Source organism: Danio rerio, chromosome 15 (assembly GCF_052040795.2).
Source record: "Danio rerio strain M-AB ecotype USA chromosome 15, GRCz13ab, whole genome shotgun sequence".
NCBI lineage: Eukaryota > Metazoa > Chordata > Actinopteri > Cypriniformes > Danionidae > Danio > Danio rerio.
The window spans coordinates 49,277,501-49,302,500 of NC_141035.1; the positions used below are offsets into that span (position 1 = coordinate 49,277,501).

At 32.7% G+C, this 25,000-nt stretch overlaps 2 long non-coding RNA genes across 2 annotated transcripts in view; one reads left to right on the forward strand and one right to left on the reverse strand.

Annotated features, from left to right (window-relative positions):
* LOC147840725 (uncharacterized) overlaps positions 1 to 19,060 on the reverse strand; it is a 20,368-nt gene extending 1,308 nt beyond the window's left edge. The window contains exons 1-4 of the long non-coding RNA XR_015510012.1: positions 18,945 to 19,060; positions 18,584 to 18,653; positions 146 to 302; positions 1 to 73 (exon numbers count right to left, since the gene is read on the reverse strand). The exon at positions 1 to 73 is cut by the window's left edge and continues 189 nt beyond it. This is a non-coding gene — a long non-coding RNA (uncharacterized LOC147840725). The remainder of the gene's footprint in view (positions 74 to 145; positions 303 to 18,583; positions 18,654 to 18,944) is intronic.
* A 39-nt stretch (positions 19,061 to 19,099) lies between these two features.
* The window catches only part of LOC141377940 (uncharacterized), an 82,291-nt gene continuing 76,390 nt past the window's right edge, over positions 19,100 to 25,000 (forward strand). The window contains exon 1 of the long non-coding RNA XR_015509989.1: positions 19,100 to 19,303. This is a non-coding gene — a long non-coding RNA (uncharacterized LOC141377940). The remainder of the gene's footprint in view (positions 19,304 to 25,000) is intronic.

Consider the following 25,000-nt stretch of genomic DNA (forward strand, 5'->3'; position numbering starts at 1 on the left):
TGCACTGCTATTTGTTTCAGGAAATTCACCAGGAGCAGCCTGTAGGCTAAAACACTGAGAAATCCATCTGCGGCTAAAGCCAAGAAGAAAGAGTTTTATTAAAGCGACAGCTCACCCAAAAAATTAATGTTCACTCATTACTTACTCAATGACATACAAACTTGAGCATCAGAAAGAGGAAGAAAGGTGACTTTGGACTTGGCATGGTTGTTGGTGCCAGACAGGCTGGTCTGAGTATTTCAGAAACTGCTGATCCACTGGGATTTTCATGCACAACCATCTATAGGGTTTCAGAGAATGATCTGAAAAAAGTGGAAATATCTTAAGTTGTAAATAAATAAGTTGTAAATAAATACAAATAAATAAGTTGTAAATAAATAAGTTGTAAATAAATAAGACCAGTAAAACATCCAAAAATGGAAAAGAAAAAATACAAAAAATAATAAATAAAAAACAACAAAATTAATAAACAAACAATAAATAAATGCACAAGGAAAAAAATACTTCATAAATCAACAAGAGACTACACGAAAAAAAGATTTTACAAAAAAAAAAACATTAAATATGCTTTACATCTCAAAACATGAAATAAAGTCCCATCATCATTCAGAGTGACTGATATATTTATGCAAATATGAAACAGCACTTAATCTGAGCTGTTATTAAAACACATCAAAGAATGTGCAATTATACTAAATGTGATTCTCTTTGAAATGATTAAAACCTTCTCACTGACAAATCATAATTAATGAGTATTTTGGGGCCACACTGTGATCCTTCAACAGAGCCTTTTAATATATCATCAAATGATTCTTGTTTTAAATATGCTTGACAAATTGTAGCGGGTGTCTTCAGTAAATCATGGTAAAAATGTATAATAGTCCTTATTTTGGACACAGTAAGAATAAATATTAGGTGAGGACACATTCTGTACTGAAAAATAAAATGCACTGCACATTTATTGTTTTAATGGTTGAAAACAAAACATTCAGTTAAATAGTGCATTGCAAGATTTATTATCTGAGTATTGTTAAGATGCTGGCTGTTTATTAATACTTATAAATGACATTCTGCATGTCATTATTGTACATCCCTAATCTTACCCAAATACCTAAAAGCCAAAAACTACCATAACTGCTATTATTAGCAGCAAAACAAACAAACAAACAAACAACACAATATTACTGACACAGAAGCTAGATGTGTCACGGTTGCATGTTTGTGCGCTCTTCCGGAGTGTCTGTTTGATCATGTTGGTTTGTTTTTGTTCTCCACGTGTATCTGTTTTGATCACGTGTGATGACGGCACTCAGCTGGCTTGATGAGCCCGCCAGCTGAGCCTCATATTCGGGCCTATATATGGGCCACGTTTTCTGTGTGTCTTTGTCAGTTCGTTACGTGTGCTTATTGTGTGCTATTCTGTCTGTGCTTAGGATCTAAGGACTGTTTTCTGGACCCTGTTTCCTGCCTGATTCCTGCCCGATCTCTCCTAGCACTAGCACTACATTCATTCCGTGCTTTTTGTTTGACTGTGTCAATAAATATTATTTTTGTTAACTCGCACTTGGATTCACCTGAACATTCTTTTATACGTGACAGTAAGTGTCATTATTATTATTAATAAAGGTTTATAGGGGCATCACGGTGGCGAAGTGGGTACACTTTAAAAAAATAACTCAAGAGGTACACAGTTAAATACATTGTTGTAACTTAAAAATTCTAAATTGCTGAATAGATTAAGGGCGAGGCAGTGGCGCAGTACGTAGTGCTGTCACCTCACAGCAAGAAGGTCGCTGGGTTGCTGGTTCGAGCCTCTGCTCAGTTGGCGTTTCTGTGTGGAGTTTGCATGTTCTCCCTGCATTCACGTGGGTTTCCTCCGGGTGCTCCGGTTTTCTCCACAGTCCAAAGACATGCGGTACAGGTGAATTGGGTAGGCTAAATTGTCTGTAGTGTATGAATGTTTCCCAGACATGGGTTGCAGCTGGAAGGGCATCCGCTGCGTTAAAACGTACTGGATAAGTTGGCGGTCCATTCCGCTGTGGCGATCCCGGATTAATAAAGGGACTAAGCCGACAAGAAAATGAATGAATGATTAGATTAAAACTTTTTAAGTTGTCAGAATAATTTTATTATGTTTTAACAACAGGAAAATATTGATAATTATATTAACTAAAAAATGCAGGTACTTTAAGGATAAACATGTCTGTCAGTCTGTTTGAAACAATATTTAACAAGTAGCAACCCAAAGAAATTGGGTCGATAATTCAATCTTTCTACAAAAATGGAGTTCTGGATTTCAAAGCTCCTCCCCCTCTGAACAAGCAAGAAGCAAGTCTGGACAAGTTTTAGACAGACTGTTTGGCACAATGGACATTTTAAGGTGAGATATCGGAGTTTTATTTAATTTTCAAATTAAATCTCTTTATTCCACTAGAGCAGTGGTCACCAAACTTGTTCCTGGAGGGCCAGTGTCCAGCAGATTTTAGCTCCAACCCTAATCAAACACACCTGAACAAGCTAATCAAGAGCTGCGTCCCAAATGGCACACTATGCACTCATGCACTATGTACTTATGCACTTACACACTCAACAGGATAGTACATGTATGTAGTGTCGTCCCAAATGGCACACTAATGTTTTTTTACTAAGCGGAAATTCAAACTGTTTCCCTGATGACGTTTGACGGTTGCCAAATCAGTGAAATAAACGACCGAATTATCAAACAATACCTGCTGCGAGTATAACTGCATTCACCATCGGGAGGCGCTATAATCACTCTTGCAGGAGAATTTTGCTTTCACCATCCAAAATAAATAAAGTTATCCAACATGTGCGCCCGATAGCTCCGCCCCTTCCGCTACGTAAGCAAACCTGCAGTCGTTGAGTGCGTGAAGTGTCCATCATCACACACTTCAATTTAGCGGCTGAATAAATGCATCATCCGGGTAATTAAAGTGCTCTTATTATTTTAAGAGTTTTCAGTGTGAACACACTACTTACACTATTTATACTACAAAATGGCGTAGAATAGTGCATAAGTATGCGATTTGGGACGCAGCTAAGGTCTTACTAGGTATACTTGAATCATCCAGGCAGGTGTGTTGAGGAAAGTTGGAGCTAAACCCTGCAGGGACACTGGCCCTCCAGGACCGAGATTGATGACCCCTACACTAGAGTGTTGGCTACTTCTGGTAAATACAGTTGATGTTAGCAGTGTTTTTTGACATTGAGGCATAAAGTCATAGTTAACAGTGTATTAATAGTGAGAATTGCATCTTAAATTAAACCTCCCCTTTTATTTTTGATCATTTTTCATATGCAAAGCAAGCATTAACACCATCAATTAATGTGCTACTTGACTTTACATCAACACATCAACAAGTTAGAGCTCTGGCAGAAATATTAGTTTGGAAATTAAATAAAATAGGCGCCAGATGCTATTCTGGAGGTGGCAGATTCAGATAATAATAAGATGCAAATCTAGTTGTGGTGGATGATATTATTATTTTCTTCATAATAATAAATGATTAATACTGAACTATTTAAAATTCTACCATTATTGTTCTGATTGTAATTAGTGTTTATGCAAATTCCTGTTATATTGCTGCCTATTAGTTTGGGGTGTGCTGCTGTATGTTTTGCAGTATTAAAAATTAACCTTTTTCTAAAAAGCAGTATATTAAGATTTCAATGAGGCAAAAAGTATTAATTTTCAGTGTATTAATAGTGAGAATTGCATCTTAAAATAAACCGCCCCTTTTATTTTTGCTTATTTTTCATATGCAATTAACACCATCAGTTAATGTGCTACTTGATTTTGCATCAACACATCAACAAGTTAGGGCTTTGACAGGAATATTAGTTTGTAAATTCTGATTTGTCAGATTCAGATAAGTCTTGTTCTGGCACAGATTATGGCCAGTTTCTATGTTATTATTAGTAATATTATTATTATTATTATTATTATTAATAATAATAATAATAATAATAATAATAATAAGTATTATTATTATTATTATTAAATAATTATTTAATAATAATAATAATAATAATAATAATAATAATAATAATTTATTAATAATAATTTATTAATAAAAAATAATAATACTATAAATAATAATAATAATAATAATAATAATAATAATAATAATAGTAGTACTAACATTATTATTATTTTTCTGTATTGTTTGTTATGATCACCAGTGATCTAACGCTCATAGATCGCTGTAGAACATTCACTTTCACTCGGACTACAATTCTGCAACGATATGAACCACAAATCCCTTCAGGCACCACACACACACACACACCTGTTCTGGTTCTCTGTTAATAACACACACAGTGGGGGCTACTTAAGACTGATTACTTGGAACATATAAACAGCGCTCGCATGCGCGCGCACACACACACACACACACACACACAAACACCTGAACTTTGTCAGTAATAAAGCAGTAACATTACGTTTCCTGGTTTTGTGTCTCCGTGTTTTGACCCTCGCCTGTGTTTTATTGTTTTTTTTTCTGTTTGCTGCCTTCTTCGACCATTCACCTATTCTCAGACTACGCTTCCAGATTTCCTTACTTTGAACATGGTTACTCCTGTATTTGAGTATTGTTTGTCTTTCTATAAATCACGCCTGCATGTGGATCCGTTGCCATCCAACTCCCTTATGATTACAGAGTTATTATTATTATTATTATTATTATTATTAATAATGGTAATTAATATTTAAATACCACCAAAATTGTTTTGATTGTAATTACTGTGTATTACACATTCCTGTTATATTGCTGTTTATGTCTTCTGTGTTTACTGTTGTACGTTTTGCACACTTCATAATGTACACTTAATAAAAAAAAAACTGTGAAGGTGAGGCAAACCCTCTAGTTATGTACATGTATTGCAAGCAATTAACACCACAAATAAATGTGCTACTTGATTTTGCATCAACACATCAAGTTAGAGCTCTGACAGGAATATTAGTTTGGAAATTCACTAAAATAGGCGCCAGATGCAATTCTGGAGGTGGCAGATTCAGATCCGTCTTGTTCTGGCACAAATTAAGGCCTGTTTCTTACAAACTGAGAGCACGATAGTGAAACACCTGCTGCCCGATTCGTCCTTATACAGTTCTTCAGGGGTTTTAAGGCCATGTGAAAATCTGCTCATCATTCGCTATTCAGTGTTTTTCGTGTTGTGCGTCTCAAAGAAACAGAATTCAATTACCGTCGTGCCTTTCTCAGGGTCACAGCTTCATTCCTCGCCACACCGAAAGACTTCAGATGTAATTTGGCAATGAAAGACGATGAATATAAAATGTTTTTTGTAAAATGTTGCGTGCCCCTGAGATTTGAAAAAGTTCTGCTGTTGCCAAGTTTCCATTGGCACTAAAAAAATCTGCTAATTAAAAAGCTCAAACTTAAATCAGACTTGCATATATATTGAAGAGTTTTGATCAAAGTTAATGTATTTTCCAAATGTAAACTTTGTGTTGTTTCTTAACTTTAGGCTGTTAATAAACCTTGAGAATTTATAACTTTCACTGAAGCTATACAACAACAACAACAACAACAACAACAAAGTAAATTAGGAAATAGTTAAGGACATAAGAAAATAAAGTAAACAAAGAAAAAAGTCACAAATTAAACAAGTATTATGAACAAATAAATTTATAAATATTAAATAAACAACCAAGTAAATAAGAAATAAAATAGATCAGTAGACAAATAAATGAACAATTAATAAGGAAACCAATGGACAAAAATTAACTGTATTAAAACAAACAAGTAAATACGTAGGTAAACACATGAAAAAGATACTGTACGGCTTGAAGCTTACGCTGCTATTCTGAACCAATAGTCGGAAACAGGAAGCAGTTGAAGGATGGCGTGTTTAAATCCATTATTTATCTGACTCCATTGTAATTAATCTGACTCCATTAAAGTTGTTATCATCATTGATAAAGAGAAAGAATCTCTACGTCTTAAAGCAGGCAAAGTTGTTTATTAAGTTACATGATCAAATATACAGACATTAGAATGAAACAAACTAAGATACTGTATAAAGAAATTAGCTGTAACATATGCACTGCTGAACAACAAAGACAGTGAAACTGCCTTTGTTAGCATATGAGGCTACGCACCAGTGTGCGGGAGATGCAGAGTAAAAGCCATTCTCCCCGATCAACAGTTACCTTTCCCTCTTATACCCTGAGCAAAGCATTGTCAAACATGAGTGAAAACCAACCCCCAAAACCAGCTGAACGTGAGAACAAAGTTGAAGAGATGAAGTGGGGGAGAAGTACATTAACATACTCTCCTCAGGCCATGACCCAACAATAGTAAATATATTGTAGATTGAAACACAATTAATCAATGTCTCTGTTGATTTCATCACTACAACACTGAAGTCATAAACTGTCAAATGACACCAAACATGACAAAGTTATCTGAAAGAAGAACACAAGCAGATGAATTGTGTATGGTGAAGAGCACATGGTTGCTGTAAGCAAATGGCAGAGATGTGTATCGGAGCTGTGAGGAACTCTGCCTCACCAGGAGGACCCATCCCATGCTTGGAATGTCTCAGTAGTCCTTCATTAGCATAGAAGGAAAAATATATAATATTTTCTCAGCTTACAATACTAATCAAACAAACACACAATCAAGTAAATAAGATAGAGTAACAAATAAATAAATAAATAAAATCAATCAATAAATAAACAATTAAATGAATAAACAAACACATAAGTAAACAAATAAAATAATAAATAATCAAACAACAGAGTAAATAAAATATATATCAAATAAATAAAATAAATAGATAAGTAAACTAATGAACAAATAATAAAACAAACAAAACAATAAGTAAATAAACACATGAATGCAATATAAATATTAAATAAACAAACAAGTGAAAAATATAAATAAATATACAAGTAAACAAACAAATAAATAATAAACAAAAAACAAACAAACACATTAGTAAGCAAATAAATGAATAAATATTACATAAACAAGTAAACAAAAAGAATAAACACAAGTAAATAAAGTAGATAAGTAAACAAATAACTTAACAAATATAAAACAAACAAAAACAAGTTGATGAACACAAATTAAAACTAAATATTTAATAAACAAACAAGTAAATAAGATAAATAAATATTTATTTATTTGACATGGACATCACAATTACACTGGACAACCAAATCCATTTGTTTAAGTGTTTTAGCAAACTTGCTAATTCTCAACACCTGTCCACATGAGTCTTAAAAATTGACAAAATGGAAATATAATAAAAAAACATAGACAACATTACAATTCTTTACATAAAATTACTGCAGGCAAAAGCAAAGGCGACATGATCCAACCAACTAACAGTAGACTATTTGTGCAAACACTGCTGTTTTTTTTGTAACCACTTTTTACGAGCGCTACTAAAATTATTTAAATTACTTTTTGATTTCAAGCTAACCGGTACATTCCACAGTTTGGCTCCCTTTACAGAGAAGACAGATTGACCAAATGAGGTCTTACACTTTGGCACTAGACAATCATTATTAGCAGTTGCCCGTGTTACTCTGTGAGAGGTTTGATGCCGACTGATTAGATCAGAAAACAGGATTGGAAAAATAAATATTGAGGAGGATTGGAAATAAATATATAAGTAAACTAATAAAAGAATAAATAATAAACAAACAAACAAGTAGATAAGTAAACAAATAAATGAACAAACAAACAAACAGATAAACACATAAATGAAAAATGAATATTAAATAAACAAAGAAAAGTAAATAAATAATTAATATAATAAAATAATTTAATAAAAATAATTAAATAAATAAGTAGATAAGTAAACAAATAATTAAACAAATAAACTAACAAACAGAAACACATACATGAATAATAAATATTAAACAAACAAAAAGTAAATAAGATAAATAAAAAAATAAATCAAGTAAACAAATAAATGAATAAATAAACAAACCAACAAACAAGTAAATAAGTAGAACACATAAATAAGTAAATAAATAAATAAATAGTAAAAAACTGTACTAAACATATAGTAAATGAGTAAATAAATAAATACAATATTAATAAATACATTCAGCACCTAGACTGCAGCTCTGCAAAGGAAGTTTGGACGTGCCCAACTGAGCCTTTCGCAAATTGGTGAAGTTTTGTTCCTCGCCACTGGCTTGCTTGGTTTGGGATGCATCGATCGATTTGCTTTTCAATGTTTGGACTTTGAACAGTGAAAATTAATCCACATTGAACAGAACTAAACTACAACTCTGAAAACTGGACTGACAGTTTCAGTTTCAATCTACTAGAACTTCTATGCTAAGCTGCTTTGACACAACCCGCATTGTAAAAGTGCTAGAGAAATATAGATGAATTCAATTAAATAAACAATCCAATAAACAAGATAAGTAAACAAATAAATTAATAAATATTAAACAAACAAACAAACAAACAAACATGTAAACAAATAAGTAACTTAATAAATAAAGAAATAAAGAAAGAAAGAAAGAAAGAAAGAAAGAAAGAAAGAAAGAAAGAAAGAAAGAAAGAAAAGTGGTGGTTACTTTTAAATTAAATAAATAAAAAGTAATAATTTCAGAAATGATTTCAATAATCGCAACGTGTATTGCAGGATCTTAAAATAATGCACTGTCAGTTTTTTTCTCCCATATTGTGCAGCCCTGACATTAGATCTTCAGCCGGAGTGAAAGGAGGAAATCGTCTTTTCTCAGCTGTTGTCAGAATCAATCAACTCATCAATCTAGAGCCAGGATTTAGAAGAAAAAGAAAGATTTTTGGGGGGAGCCAATTCCTGATTTTTACCTGCCAAAATGCTGGCAGACAGACACATTAAAGCGCTCACCTGCCCGGCGCGTGGCAGTACAGCAGTTTCTGAGCTCGGGTTTTGTTGATCTAATTGCTTTCTGTGAGATAAAAGCCTTAAAGCTGTCGCTCTGAGATGGCAAAGCTAATGAAGCTATTGATTGATCTGTCTTGTCACGGGCTCCACTTTTCAGCGTCTATCTCTTCTGTGTCCTTTCCATCTCTTTCTGTCAGTAAGTGAATTCAGGGCAGACGAAAGTGCTGATTCGGTCTTCATGTGAGATAAGCACATAATAAATGCCACACAATGTCAAAATTATCAGTGGGAATCTCAAGTTTTGTCCTGAATAAGTTTGCATGAATATTAATAATGCTGGGTTGTAATTACTGTTCTCCCAAGGTATTATAGACTGCCTGGGTCTGCATATGACAACACCATATTGTACTGAATAGAAGGGTTTGCTGTTTGTTCAAACTACTTATTTAAAATGAGCTGCGAAAACACTATTAGGCTCACACTGCAGGCAAATGTGGCCCGAATCTGATTTTTTCCCCCTCATGTGACTCAGGTGATGACAGTGTGAACAGCCCAAACCGCTTGGAATCTGATCTTTTCTGGTCAGATCTGTGCCACTTTCATATGTGGTCTTAAATCAGACACAGATCTGATGTTTTGCAATGTGACTGCAGTGTGAACGGTTAGGTCGGATTTTATGTGACTTTTACATAATCTTTAAGCGACATGCGTCATCATCCTGTGCTGCGGACATCATCTACCCCTCAGCAGCACAGTAGAATAGCACACAGGGCGATTACTGCACCACAGAAAGTTGGTTGTTCATGTTGAAAAAGATTTTGAAAGCATAACTGGTGCTTGTTAACTAATCTGGTTAACGATTGAGGCACGGGTTGATCACGAAGCCAAAAAGCGTCGTGGGTGTTGCGGATAGGGGATTCGGGCGCAAAGGAGGAAGAACTTCTCTCCAAGAGTAAAAAAGGGCAGGTGCTCGAGCATGCCCTTCTGCACGTGTCTGCAGTGAAATTAAATAACTCCTCAAACAGAGATAAACCAACTCCGCTTTCACAGTTTAGTCTGCGGCTGCTCCCTAACCCTTGATGAGTCCGCTACACCGGTGATCAGGGCGCCACGCACAGCGCTTGTCATAAATCACAAACGATCAGTGTTCTTTTTATCACAGGAGACCTATTTAAGGTCTCAATTGCCGAAATACACATTAGTAGTAGCAGAGCAATCATTTACAGTTCATGAATTACATCACGGTTGTCTGTGAAAAGGGTAATAATCATATAAGCATGATCTGACAACGTGCTTGTTCTCATGCAGCACACACGTGTTCATAATTAGACATTTTGTGCCCTCCTTAATGCACTTTTGCGCATGCGGGTCAGTTTAAGACCATGATCTGTTCACACTGCAAATCTGATATTGGCCACATTTGTAAGAGCAGTGTGAACAGCCATGCAAAAACACCAGATTTGAGCACTAAGCCTCGCAGTGTGAACGTATCCTTATTTAGGTTTTGTTTGGGACAGCTTCACTGTTTTGCGTTAAATCCACTTAAACTTGTAAAAACTAATAAGTAACTTAATGGGCTCTATTTTGACGTCCAAAGTACAGGGCGCAAACGCATTAAGGGCGTGTCAGAATCCACTTTTGCTATTTTAGGGACGCAAAAATCCACTTTGCGCCGTGGTGCATGGTGTAACAGGATTGAGCTTATTTTCTTATTAAATAATAACGAAGTGTGGTCAAAAAACTGAGTTGTTTCCAAATACACATGCTGCGCCCCATATGGTCTTATGCTGCGTTCACACCAGACACAGAATGGGTGTCAAGCGCGAGTGATTAACATGTTAAGTCAATGCAAACGCGCGAATAGACATCCTGCGGCACGATACGTGCAAATGGCGCAGCGCAAATAACGCGAATTGCGCGGCGTGAATTGAGCGTTCTGCGAGTTTGACGTGTGAATCACTCGAGTTCAAAAATCTGAACTTCAGCAGACATTCGCTCCACGTTAACCAATCAGAAGCTTGCTCTTGTGTGGGCATGTCAGGAGCACCGCTGAAAGTCTCCATCAGCCAGGTTCAGTTTCTGGAGGAGTTTATGAGCTCACAGAGTTGGATGCACCTCTGAAAGAATATAGTGGACTTGGACACGGCCCTAAACGTATCGACGCTGTTTTTCAGCCTACATAAAAGCACATAAACACTGTTATTTTCAAAATGAAATCCATGTTAGCCATTTAGCAATGAAGCTAGAGTCACCGGGCAGACAGAAGCCCTGCCCATCAGGCGAATCTGCGTCTGCTCTAAAGTGAATTTGACGCGCGAACGAAGCGGTTTTGACATGCAAATAAAGCAGGGTATGACGCGCGACTGAACTCAAATGTTCACGCGGCTATTTACGCGTGAATATCGCGATTCTGTGTCTGGTGTGAACGCAGCAAAAAACCTGACAAGTGAACAAACCTAAGCTTGTTTTTACTAAAACAAATATAAATATGCATATAATAAATATTACTGCTAATAATAAGAACATTATACAAAAGCAAATTGTTATGAATAAACTGAAAAAGCCTCCCGAGATAAAGAAGGCATGAAAGTTTGGTTCTAGAAAATAATGATTTTTGTAATATTTTAATCCTTTAATTCGTTTTCATATGTAAAGATATTTGCGTATTGCTGTACATCCTGTGAGTATTTAGCAATGTGTATGCGAGGTGCACAACTAACGCGCTCTGCGCTGGACAGTTGACCATATTTTATCTGGTCTATTGAACAATCTATTTTAGTTCCTCAAAATAGCAACGCGCCAGCAATGCGCCTTAACACGCCTCCTTTTTCAGATAAGAAAGCCTATGGGTGCACATGCGAGTGCAATACAAAACGTCAAATTGACTCTTGCGCCGAGCTAAAACTAGCAAACAATTGCGTCAGGCCCCATTGCGCTAGGTTAATGATAGGGCCCAATACCTTCCAGTTGTTTCAGCCTAATTTTGTACAGTGTTTACAGTATAGTACCAGTCAACAGTTTGGAATAATTCAGATTTCTTATTTATTTGTTTGAAAGAAGTGTCTTGTGCTCACGAATGCTTCATTATTAATCTAAAATACTACAGTAAGTGTTCAGGGGATCTGTGCATGGAAGAAAAAGCTAAAAGTTACAACAATTATTTAATGTCGTCATTCATTCATTCATTTTCTTGTCGGCTTAGTCCCGTTATTAATCAGGGGTCGCCACAACGGAATGAACCGCCAACTTATCCAGCACATTTTTACGCAGCAGATGCCCTTCCAGCCGCAACCCATCTCTGGGAAACATCCACACTCATACACTACGAACAATTTAGCCTACCCAATTCACCTGTACCGCATGTCTTTGGACTGTGGGGGAAACCGGAGCACCCGGAGGAAACCCACATAAACGCAGGGAGAACATGCAAACTCCACACAGAAATGCCAACTGAGCCGAGGTTCGAACCAGCAACCTTCTTGTTGTGAGGTGACAGCACTACCATACTGCGCCACTGCGTCACCTAATGTCAGTTATTAGAGTTACTAAAACTATTATGTTTAGAAAGGGGTTTAAAAAAATTCTTCTCTCCGTTAAACAGAAATTGGGGGGAAAAAATAAACAGGGGGGGCTAATAATTCTGACTTCAACTTTATCTTTAATGAGCCTAGGTTGGAGAAATCAAATGTAAAATAACATTGTAAAGTCTATAAATAATCCAATAACATGAATCTTCATCAAAGTTACAAATGGTACCATTTTATTTGCCTAAATATTTGAACATGCGTCAGATATAATCCTGACTCGACATTGCTCATCCTGCAATGTAAGTGTTGCTTGCAGATGAGCACATTGCGTTATCAGTGCTTAAACGATATATTGTGAAGCCCAAAAACATATTGTTGTTTAAATCAGAAAAACACACACACAGCACAAGTCTCACAAGAGTTCTGTGCATGTGTTATATAAGTATGCCATCTTGCAGATCCTCTGAAAAGTCTTCAAGAAGACATCAAAGGAGCTGAGAGAGGGAAGCATCTGCATTTGCTGATATACTGAGCACACAGCAGCCAGCCATGCACTCTTTATACCTGAGAGAGAAACACAGCTCTTCTCCTCCACTTATATCTGCATACGACAGGAAGACTGATTAGAAACAGGAAAAACCCCCAGATGTTCTGCTGCATGCTAATGCGGGCAATTTCACTTGCTCTTTTTTTTCTTTTCTTCCTTCTCTCCTTGTCTTCCGCTTTGACACTACATCACCTTACTTGCAATTATCATCACTTATTCTGCAATCTCACCCTATAGTAGGTTTGAAGTTTGGTTTCTTTTGCTGTTTGACATGCACTGCGGCTTTATTCAGGGTGGAAATGATTACTGACGTGGTTTGACACCGATTATCAATGACTGATCATTGGGGTCTGCTCTTTAAATAGTGGGAATTAGTTTGCATTTCACATTATGGCGGAACAATACTGAAAAAAATTGCGATATTTAGATTTTTTTTGTCTTGGTTTTATATAATAAAATCATTTCCCAGAAATGGCTTGAATAGCTCTTTTTGGAAATATGTAATAATTTCACATGGATTGTGGTGATTTTGTAGATTTTTGCATTTGCATAAAATACAATAAAAATGATTGATCCCTGTGGTCTGCTCTTTAAATAGTGGGAATTAGTTTGCATGTGATATTATGGCTGAGCAATACTAAAAAAAATACTGGCATTGCAATATTTAGTTTTTTTTCTGTGATTTTACTGCGATATATGACTGTAATTTCCTCAGGATTGTTTGAAAAGCTCTTTTAAATTAATGAATAAATAAATAAATAAATAAATAGTGGATGATGGTTTGGATTTGATATTAAAGTTTGGCTAAATGATACTGAAAAAATACTGGCATTGCTATATTTAGTTTTTTTTTTCTGTGATTTTACTGCGATATATGACTGTAATTTCCTCAGGATTGTTTGAAAAGCTCTTTTAAATGAATGAATAAATAAATAAATAAATAAATAAATAAATAAATAAATAGTGGATGATGGTTTGGATTTGATATTAAAGTATGGCTAAATGATACTGAAAAAATACTGGCATTGCTATATTTAGTTTTTTTTTTTTCTGTGATTTTACTGCGATATATGACTGTAATTTCCTCAGGATTGTTTGAAAAGCTCTTTTAAATGAATGAATAAATAAATAAATAAATAAATAGTGGATGATGGTTTGGATTTGATATCAAAGTATGGCTCAATGATACTGAAAAAATACTGGCATTGCTATATTTAGCTTTTTTCCCCTGTGATTTATACTGCGATATATGAATGTAATTTCCTCAGCATGGTTTGAAAAGCTCTTTTAAATGAATAAATGAATAAATAAATAAATAAATAAATAGTGGATGATGGTTTAGATTTGATATTAAAGTATGGCTAAATGATACAGAAAAAATACTGGCATTGCTATATTTAGTTTTTTTTCTGTGATTTTACTGCAATATATGAATGTAATTTCCTCAGCATGGTTTGAAAAGCTCTTTTAAATAAATAAATAAATAAATAATAATAAAAAATACATAAATAAATACATAAATAAATAAATAGTGGATAATGGTTTGCATTTGATATTAAAGTATGGCTGAATGATAGTGAAAAAATACTGGCATTGCTATATTTTTTTCTGTGATTTATACTGCAATATATGAATGTAATTTCCTAAGCATGGTTTGAAAAGCTCTTTTAAATAAATAAATAAATAAATAAATAAATAAATAGTGGATAATGGTTTGCATTTGATATTAAAGTATGGCTGAATGAAATACTGGCATTGCTATATTTGTTTAATTTTTTCCTGTCATTTATAATGCGATTATCCATCTGGGGTCTAGGGTGTTTTGGGACCCTGACCCTGTTTTGACACTCACTGACACAGTAGCTTAAAAGCATATTAATGGCTAAAGTGTGATAACACTGTAAACAGCACAAGCTGGGCTACAATAACACCCAAGCAGCACTTATGTATGCGTTTGTGTTTTTGAGGAAGAAAAGTTTATGCGTGGTTAGTGAAAAACTTAAATTTTGAAGCCACTAAAATAAGGCCATTAAAACGCATAGAGAACATTTTAAAAGACTTTTGAGAACTGGATCTTGTAGACTAGTGTTTTTGCTTCAAAATGATGTGAAGTCACCTTGTTTACTTGCTCACAGAAAACAATATATTAAATTCAAATTTCTTCTTGTCACTTTTTGAGTGGAAAAGGGTCTATGCAAGAATTTCCTTAAGATGACTTCAAGCTCTTTGGAAATAATCAATCATTTCACAATGATTGTGGTGATTTTTGCAGTTGCATAAAACACAATAAAAAAAATTGATCCTTGGGGTTTGCTCTTTTAATAGTTGGAATTAGTTTTATTCTATGTTGGCTGAACAGTAACTAACAAATAATGGCATTGCGATATATATGTATATACAGTTATAGTCAGAATTATTAGCCCCCCTGAATTTTTAGCGCCCCTGCTTATTTTTTTCCCCAATTTCTGTTTAATGGAGGGAAGATTGTTTCAGCACATTTCTGAACATAATAGTTTTAAAAACTTATTTCTAATAACTGATTTATTTTGTCTTTGTCATGATGACAGTAAATAATATTAGACTTGATATTTTTCAAGACACTTCTATACAGCTTAAAGTGACATTTAAAGGCTTCACTAGGGTAATAAGGTGAACTAGGCAGGTTAGGGTAATTAGGCAAGTTATTGTATAACAATTAGCTTAAAGGGGCTAATAATTTCATCTCAAAAATGGTTTTTAAAAAATTAAAAACTGCTTTTATTCTAGCCAAAATAAAACAAATAAGACTATTTTCAGAATAAAAAATATTAGCAGGCATATTGTGAAAATTTCCTTGCTCTGTTAAACATCATTTGGGAAATATTTAAAAAAGTAAAAAAATCAAAATAACTAAATAAAATAATAACTAAAGCCATTCATTGTAAAGTCTGTGGGATGGGGTTTGCAAGTTACAGCGTTTGCCACTGAATCTACACATTTTAAGCGCGAAAGGTGCTGTATAATCCTTCATTTAATCCTCACAATGCTGTCAGCCATGCAAGCGTACATGTAAAATTTAACAGAGCTCATGAAAAGACCGTTACTGCTATTAAGATGAGATGCAGATAATAAGTTATATATCAATATAAATGTGGGGTGGTGCAATGGATCGCGATGCAGGCTCAGCATTGTCATGTTTGTCAGCATTGTCTATCATCCCAACCCTAACACCAAGTACTCCGATACTGTAATTTAAGTCAAATTATAAAGAAAATTGTCAGAAACACTATGTTTTATGTTATAACAGGCCTACTTTAATTCATAACTGCCTTAATATAAAAAAAAGTATTATTTACATGTCACTTCAACTAAAATGTATTCATTCTTTTTGTTGATTTTGTAGATAACCGACCAACCAAAAATACATAAACATACAGATGCAAATTATACCGGATGAAAATCAGGCTATATGAAGCGGTCAAAAATGGTTTCAATGTTTCCTCTTGCTATTTTTAATTTTTTACAAAGCATCTATAAATGAATCGCTGAAAAACAGCACAAATGTTTCACTGGTAAAACAAATAAAAACAGAAAATAAACTTTCTAAAATAGATCTCACCCAATATGTGCTTCTTGTTTAGTATACTGTAGAAAATCAGCATCACATTAGCGATTACACTCACCCTCTGATATTCACAAAGATGGCTGAACTATATCATATCTTACAAATATGAAAACACAAACCCACAATGATATTTTCTGCTTTCATGAACTGAATTACAGACTCATTCTGACAGCATCTGAAAAGCCTTCATCACACAGTCAATGTGTTTCCACTCTCAAGACAAAAAGTGTTTTTGTTTGGTGTTTGCAGATTGACATACTCCATAATTCCAGCTCGCACATTATTAAAACCACAATTATCCTATTATTGTAGACAATAATTATCACACAACCGTACTGACACATTCTGCACTGCTGACTTTCTTTTCCCAATTATGCAACCCATTATGTTCAGGAAATATTTATTAAAAAAAACATGTACTTCAATTAAATGTGTAATCAATTGCGATTAATCACATTCCAAATAAAAGTCTGTTTTGACAGGATATTTGTGTGCTTGTGCTATTTATATTTACTATGAATATATAAATACAGTGTTCAGCATATACAAGTACACCCCTCACAAATCTCTCTTTTAAATTCATATTTGTATTAAAAAGCTTTACAATGTGCCAATACATTAGATTAGTCAATGCTGAAGACAAATCGGAGCTTTTCTAACAATATAACTTACAATAACGGACTAATAACTAGCACACCCAAAAAAATAAATATATATGTATATATATATATATATATATATGACGCACACACAGCACTACTACGGTTACAGAGAAGTTTGCACTGTTATAATTCACTTACCTTTTAATACGTTTTGGTGCAATTATAATTCGCTATTAACAAAACTCGACTGAATGTTTTGAATTAAAAGCTGTAATGTAGCTGTGGCGGGATCAATTTTGGCGTGGTGCTCCGCCATAGAAGAATGAATGTAGCGGAAAACATGTTGTATGTTTACAGTTGGGGTCAAATTATGTTATGAGAATAACTTAAAAAAAAGTTATTTATTTATTATTTATTAATTAATTATTTTGCCAAAATAAGAGGCATGACACAAACGGTGTGTTTATGCAAGTACAGACCTGAATATATTTCAGATAAAATAGAAAATAATATTTGGATTTAAATAATCCCCAATTTTATGTACTTGATTATAAAGATCCTTAACCCTGTTAAAACTAACACATTAACAAATAGTCAGAATATTCACATTTTTTTGGAACTGAAATGTTTATTAATCCTATTATCAAGATCCATTTTTATACCATATTCATGTTTTTATAAATTTATTATGTATCTTATTGATACATCAGACCCTTTGGTATGTTTTTTTTTTTTTTTTTTGCTCAAAATTATTTTAGTTACAAAAACGTTTGCCCAAAACATTTTGATAAAGTAGAACATTACAGGCAGTTTGTCTCAGTTTATTTGTTTTTTTTTAACACTACAACATTTTACAGTCTTTTTTTTACTTCACTTTGTGACAGTTGTAGATGCAGTTTCAGTCAATTATTCATGCAAAGACAGACCTTACACCTCTCACAGTATGCATGTGAGAAATTATTGCATTTTAGGAACTTATGTCCTTTAGGACTCCCATATCCATTATTTTGTTTTAACAAATACTAAAAGTACAAAAGCAAGGCAAGAGAAGATTCTATAATCATTTGGTGAGGAAAATGAAATTGAGAAGAAATTTGTGATGGGATGTCATTATTTGTGACTTAACATGCTTAACGTATTTATACTTTTACCACTTCATACTATTTCAGTTATGTTCAGAACTGCAAAATGTATTTGTTTGAAGCATGCAGATGAGGAAAAAGTATACTCAATTTATTGATGGAAATATTTTGCCACTGTCACTTTCCTGTTAGAAAATATAGTTGGATTGGTGGTGGTGGGTTTAAAACTTGAACCTGCATACCCCTCAGTAAATGTGCAGTTGTGCTCCTGGACAAATATTTATCTATAAAGATTCATTTCTATACGATTTGCTAAGTTAAAAATGTACTCTTACCTGATTTTTTCTAACTTTTTCTTATCACTAGTCAACTTGTCATCCTCATTCGTTTAGAGATTAACCACACCTGTTATGAAAAGCAGAAATTGGCACATGATCACATGACTACGCTTTTTGTAGTACTCTAAATATTTTTATTCCTATCTGACCAATTATTACAGCCTAAAACATGACAATACTGATCATTTTTAGCAGCAATAATCAGCAAAATCAGAATTTCTTTGGCTTCAGTATCATTGTTTACGTTCAGCTCTCCAATATGGCGAAGTGATCACATCAATACTCTTTAACGTTATTAGACAAATATATAATTTTCTAGCTTTCTATACGATTTGCCAAGTTAAAAATGTACACTTACCTGCTTTTTTTCTGACTTTGCCTCATCGCTACAGTCAATCTGTTGTCCTTCTCCGTATTTTGGCGTTTAGCACACCTGTTATGAAAAGCGGAAATTGGTCACATGACCGCGCTTTTTCGTCATTATAAAGAGCGCGTGAACGATTTTGACTGTTTGAAAGAAACGTAAGAAAGTGAAACGACCGCTAAATATGACTGAGAGCAGCATATTTCAGTCACAATTAAGACTGTTAAAGACAGTTAAAAATTAAGATTGTATTAAACATATCCATCAATATCACTCATCAATATGGATTATAAGCTCCTTTGGATGATATTTCCTTGACAACTGACGCACATTTACCTCAGAAACAACAACAGGTTAGTGCACATTAATTATTAATTCAGCCGTTTGTGTTTGTACTTCGACACGAATCTTTATTTATATATCAAGAATTAATTATCACATTTTGCAGATTAAGAATAACATTAAATGGCATCTAGAGAACTAGTAGGTAACAGAAAGCCACATAAAAGTACACAAACCTGCAGCCTGAGCGCGGGAATCCTCTTGTTAATTAAACACCTTATAAACACTGAAACAACAAATACTCAAGCTCAAAGTCCTGAAAATATACATGTGGTAACAGCACAAATAATTTTAATATGTGAAGTGGATGTTTTATAGGCAAAAAGCAGAACTATTTAAATAAGGTTTTAGATAAAATACAAGTATGTAGCTGTGATTATAATTTAGTAAAATGTAATAGTATATATTTTAATGCAAAAATAATAATGTAATATCTATAGTTTAAATGTTTAATATATTATTATACTTATAAATAAAATGTTAAATATTATAAATGCATTACATTATAAATATTGTTTCAATTAATTAATTTAAATTTAATATAAAATGTACAATTAAAACATTTCTCTATATAGTTCATCATAATTTAAAATATATAAAATACAATTATTAATTTGTTAATTTAATCAAATAACATGTTTTAAGATTGCAATAGGCTTGTATATTTTATTGTATATTTTTGTGATTTTTAAACTGGTTTATAATTTATATAGAGCAATATTTTATGCGTTTATGAGATTACAAAAGCGTGTTTATTATGTTAGGTTTTATAGTGTTTTCTGCTATTTATAGTGTTTTATGTTCTTGCTGGTTGTCGATGTAACGTAACTGCGTTCTGCGTTACTTCTACGGGATGTTATGAATGACAAAATAAAGGAAACTGAACTGAAACCGAAACTATAAAATACTATCTTCAAAAAAAATTTCCATAGCATGTTTTAAAATCTGTAAAAAGTCAAGAAAATAACATTTATGGTGCATATAAATGATTTGTTTTGATTTCATAATTAGATGTATACTTTTATAAAATCCCTCAGTTTTTCATGTTGACATTCAGAGCACAGAAATTCTCCGTAACCTTGCCGTTGTCACTCTTGTTTACACCTTGATGTGTGAATGTAAGCGTATGCAGCCTTTTAAAGCAGGACTGGCTGCTGTGGATGTTTGAATGTGCTCTTCTGTCATGTAGAGTTTGTTTGGCCCAAAGGACATTATAAGTGACAGTGAAGTCTGGGCTGTTTTTATCAAAGGTTAAACTCACAAAACCATTAAACTAACATGGCAGATTAGGATTTTAAATATAAAACTTGCACTGTAAAACATCATTAGTTGACTTCTCTATATGTATATATACATGTGTATATATATGTATGTGTGTATATATATGTGTATAATGTGTATATGTAATATATCTTGGTATCTCCTGTATTTCGTGTTTCCAATATTGTTAGCTTTGCGACCTGAAATGTGTCCCTAACTGAGTCCAGAATGCTTGGGTCGTTACTATTAGCTGCTGAAGGTGAATAAGTGAGAATTATGGAAACTGTGTCCTAAAAAACGCACAGTAATTTCACTCACACCCTAGGAATGGTACAGCAGAAAATTTTGGCAGTTTTAAAACCTTGACGTCTCAAAACCGCTGTATACCTTGAAAACAGTTGTCGTCCCATGCCTACTCTAAAAGTTTAATTAATAAATAATAATTCACTTTATTAACTGCCCACATATCAGTATTATGCATGTTCGTTATCATATTTAGAGTTATGAAATATCAGCGGATGTCTAGTATTCACCCTTTGAATCTTGATCCGATTCTTTTTAACCCACAGACGTGCATGTGAGTAATGATTGCCTGCTATTATATGAATTCTCAATTTCATGCAGAGCTTAGTTATGCCCCAGTTCTCCGCCAAAGTACATGAATGATAAACCAATTAGGACACTTTTAGTGTGTGTGTGTGTGTGTGTGTGTGTGTGTGTGTGTGTGTGTGTGTGTGTGTGTGTGTGTGTGTGTGTGTGTGTGTGTATGCATGCATGTGGAGTCAAGAAGTTCAGCACTCTGACTTTATATGAATGTTAATAGCTGTGCTTTTGTGATCATCTTTAATATTCAGAGACATTCTAGCAACATTTTTTTATTTGCATGGACACGAGTGGGCAAAATTGATTTCGGTATCAATGTTGTACCATTGTTGCATGTAATTGTTTCTAAAATGGGTATTGAGTATTTAGTAGGTGCATGTTCAGTTGATTTGCGCTATATTTTATATACTGTATTGTATTATATTTGTGAATATTTATTTGAAATATTTTAAAATGTATTATTTAATTGGATTTTTTATTTTAAATTCTTGTATAAAAATTGTTTTATTCAATTTTGTTAAACAATATTTAAATAAAATTATATTATAATTAAATTGGAAATATATGTATTTAATACTGTATTTAATTATTTATTTTTAATAATTTAAATAATATAAATGTAAATAATAGATATGTTAATTTATTATTAATTTGAAATAGTTTTTTAAAAGTTTTTATTCATTTTTTAATTGTTTTTGTTAAATACTATTTTTAGTTATAATGCAAATATATAATTTAATTGGAATTATATTATTAAATTTGTTTTTTAATGTTTTTTACAATTTATTTCAGGGTAGATACAATCTACCCCCATATGTTAATTTTAGTGAATTATATTAGCAAGTTATGGTAAGAGCTTGATTGGAAACCTGTTGAGGCAAAATTTATTCTTGCACGAAATACATATATGATTTTGAAAGTCATTTGCAATATTTTTTTTTACAGTGTATTGTTTACTTTGCTAGAGCTCAAGAACAAAGTGCTCCAAGAAATGAGCCAAATCTGGCAAAACGGAGCAACTGGGGATGAGAGGCATTCAGAATTTTTGCATTATGAGCGATGCAGACACTGTATTAATATTATTATATACTTTGTTTTTAATGTTTGCATTTAAAGATATACATACACCATATTTATATTATTATATTTGTTTTTAATTTTTGCATTTCAAGACATGCATACACTGTATTAATATTTTATTTGTTTGGATCTTTCACATTGAGACATTCATTCACTGTATTAATAATATATTTGTTTAGATTTTTTACATTTAAGAGCTGCTTGCACTATGAATATTATTATTATTATTTTTTTGCATATTTAGAGATGATACTATAATAATATTATATTTGTTTAGATTTTTGCAGTTTTAGAGATGCATACTGTATTATATTTTAGATTTTTTTTACATTGAGAGAGGCGTACTCTTATATTTCTTTCAAATATTTAGCTTTTTGAGAGCTGCATTCACTAATATTATTGTTTGTTTATTTTTGCATTTTGACCGATGCATACACTTTAATAATATTATATTTGTTTAAATTCTTTGCATTTTGAGAGGTGCATCTACTCTACTAATATTAATGTTTATTATTTTTGCATTTCAAAATATGCATCTACTATCAAAACTGTTTTAAATTTTTGCGACATGCATACACTGTATTAATATTATTATATTTGTTTAGAATTTTTGTATTTTGAAATGTATGCACCATATTACTATTATGTTTGCTTTAAATTTTTGCGTTTTGAGAGATGCATACTGTATTGATGTTCTAATTGTTTTAAACTTTTGCATTTTGAGAGATGCATACACTATTAAAAATATATTTTAATTTGTTTGCATTTTAAGAGGCATAGCGTATTAATATAATATTTGTTTTGGATTTTTGCATTGAGATGCATACACTAAATCAATATTATTGTTTGTTTAGAATTTTTGTATTTTAAGATGCATAAACTCTATTAATATTATTTTATTTGTTTAGAATTTTTGCGCTTCAAGATGCATACACAATCAATAGTATTATTATTATTTTTTTTGCATTTTGAGAGATGCAAACACTGCATTAATATTTTATTTGTTTAGAATTTTTGCATGTTGAGAGATTCAAACACTATTAATAGTATATTTGTTTAGATTTTTACATTTTTCAAAATATGCATGCACTCTATTATATATTTTTAGTTGTTGTATATTGGTAGGTGTATACGTTGTAATAATATATTGTTTAAATTTTTGCAGTTTGAGAGTTGCGTAAACTATTTATATTATTGTTTATATTGTTGGCTTTTCGACAGTTGCATACGCTGTATTAATATCATTTTGTTTGTATTTTTTGCATTTGAGAGATGCATGCACTTTAATATTACATTTGCTGTGATTTTTTTTTTTTGCATTTCAAAATCTGCATCCATTACAAGTACTATACTTGTTTTTTAATTGTTGCATTTTGAGAGACCCATACGCTCTATTATTATTATGATTGTTGCTTTTGAGATCCGCACACATTGTGTTATATTTGTTTAGATTTTTGCAGTTTGAGAGATGCATGCTTTATTATTATTATTATTATTATTATTACAAATTTGAGATTTTTTTGCATTTTGAGAGATGCATACACTTAATATATTTGTTTATAATTTTTACATTTTGAGATGCATATACTGTATTATTATTATTATTATTATTATTATTATTATTATTATTATTTGTTTATTTTTGCATTTTGAGATATGCATACTTTGTATTAATGTTATGCATTTTTAGAAATACATAATAATGTTATATTTGTTCAGAATTATTGCTAAGAGATGCATACACTATATTAATATTATTGTTTAGAATTTTTGCTTTGAGAGATGCATAAACTTAATATTAATATATTTTTACATTTTTGCATTTTAACAATGCATATGCTCTATTTTATTTTGAAGTTTTGCATTTTGAGAAATGCATACACCATAATAATACTATTATTTTGCCTTGAATTATTGCATTTTGTGAGCTGCACACACTTAATTTTATTGTATTTGTTTATATATTTACATTTTAAAAGATGCATACACATTATTATATATGTTTTGAATTTCTGCTGCATTTTAAGAGATGCATAAACTCAATGTCATTTTTTTTTTAGTTTTTGCATTTTAAGAGATGCATACACAGTATCTATGTTATTATATTTGTTTTGAACTTTGCATGTTCTTCCAATGCGATGCACGTAAAATAGTGTTTATATTTTATCAGTCCGTACAAGCGGCATGCTGTTAGCTCTCAGTTATCGCCCAGAAAAAGTGCTCTACCTTTTGACTTCTGTCTTTATGAATTCAACAACCCTAATGCAATGCAGTTTGTTATCCGCTACAATATCTGTAAATTGACTGTGGCAGCATTTACAGGCTGGAGTCAGTTTTGCACATCTGACACGCTGCACTTTTTCCCTCATTCTTCTCTGTTAAAGCGGCTTCAGTTCAGTCAGGTGCATGGAGATCATGAGCGGACGGCTATAAATCTCCATTGGCTCCAATCCAGATCTCAGTCATAGATGTGTGTTTGACAGCTCTGCTAACAGACATGTGCTAGAAACACAGCGCTGCGTGTGTGTGTGTGTTTGTTTTCAGGCTCACAGCAATCCATCAGTGATACGACTGCTCATTCATCCTTGTCAGAGCTGAAATGAATTTGAAAAGTGCATCACAACTGTAAAACAAACAGAGGCAGAAGCACTGAGAAATACAGCAAAGAAAGTTCTGATAAGATGTTCTCTGTTTGTGTGGTGAACTGACGGATCACTGTGGCTGAGCTGCTTGATTTGTTTGTGTTGTGACACTGCATTATCACA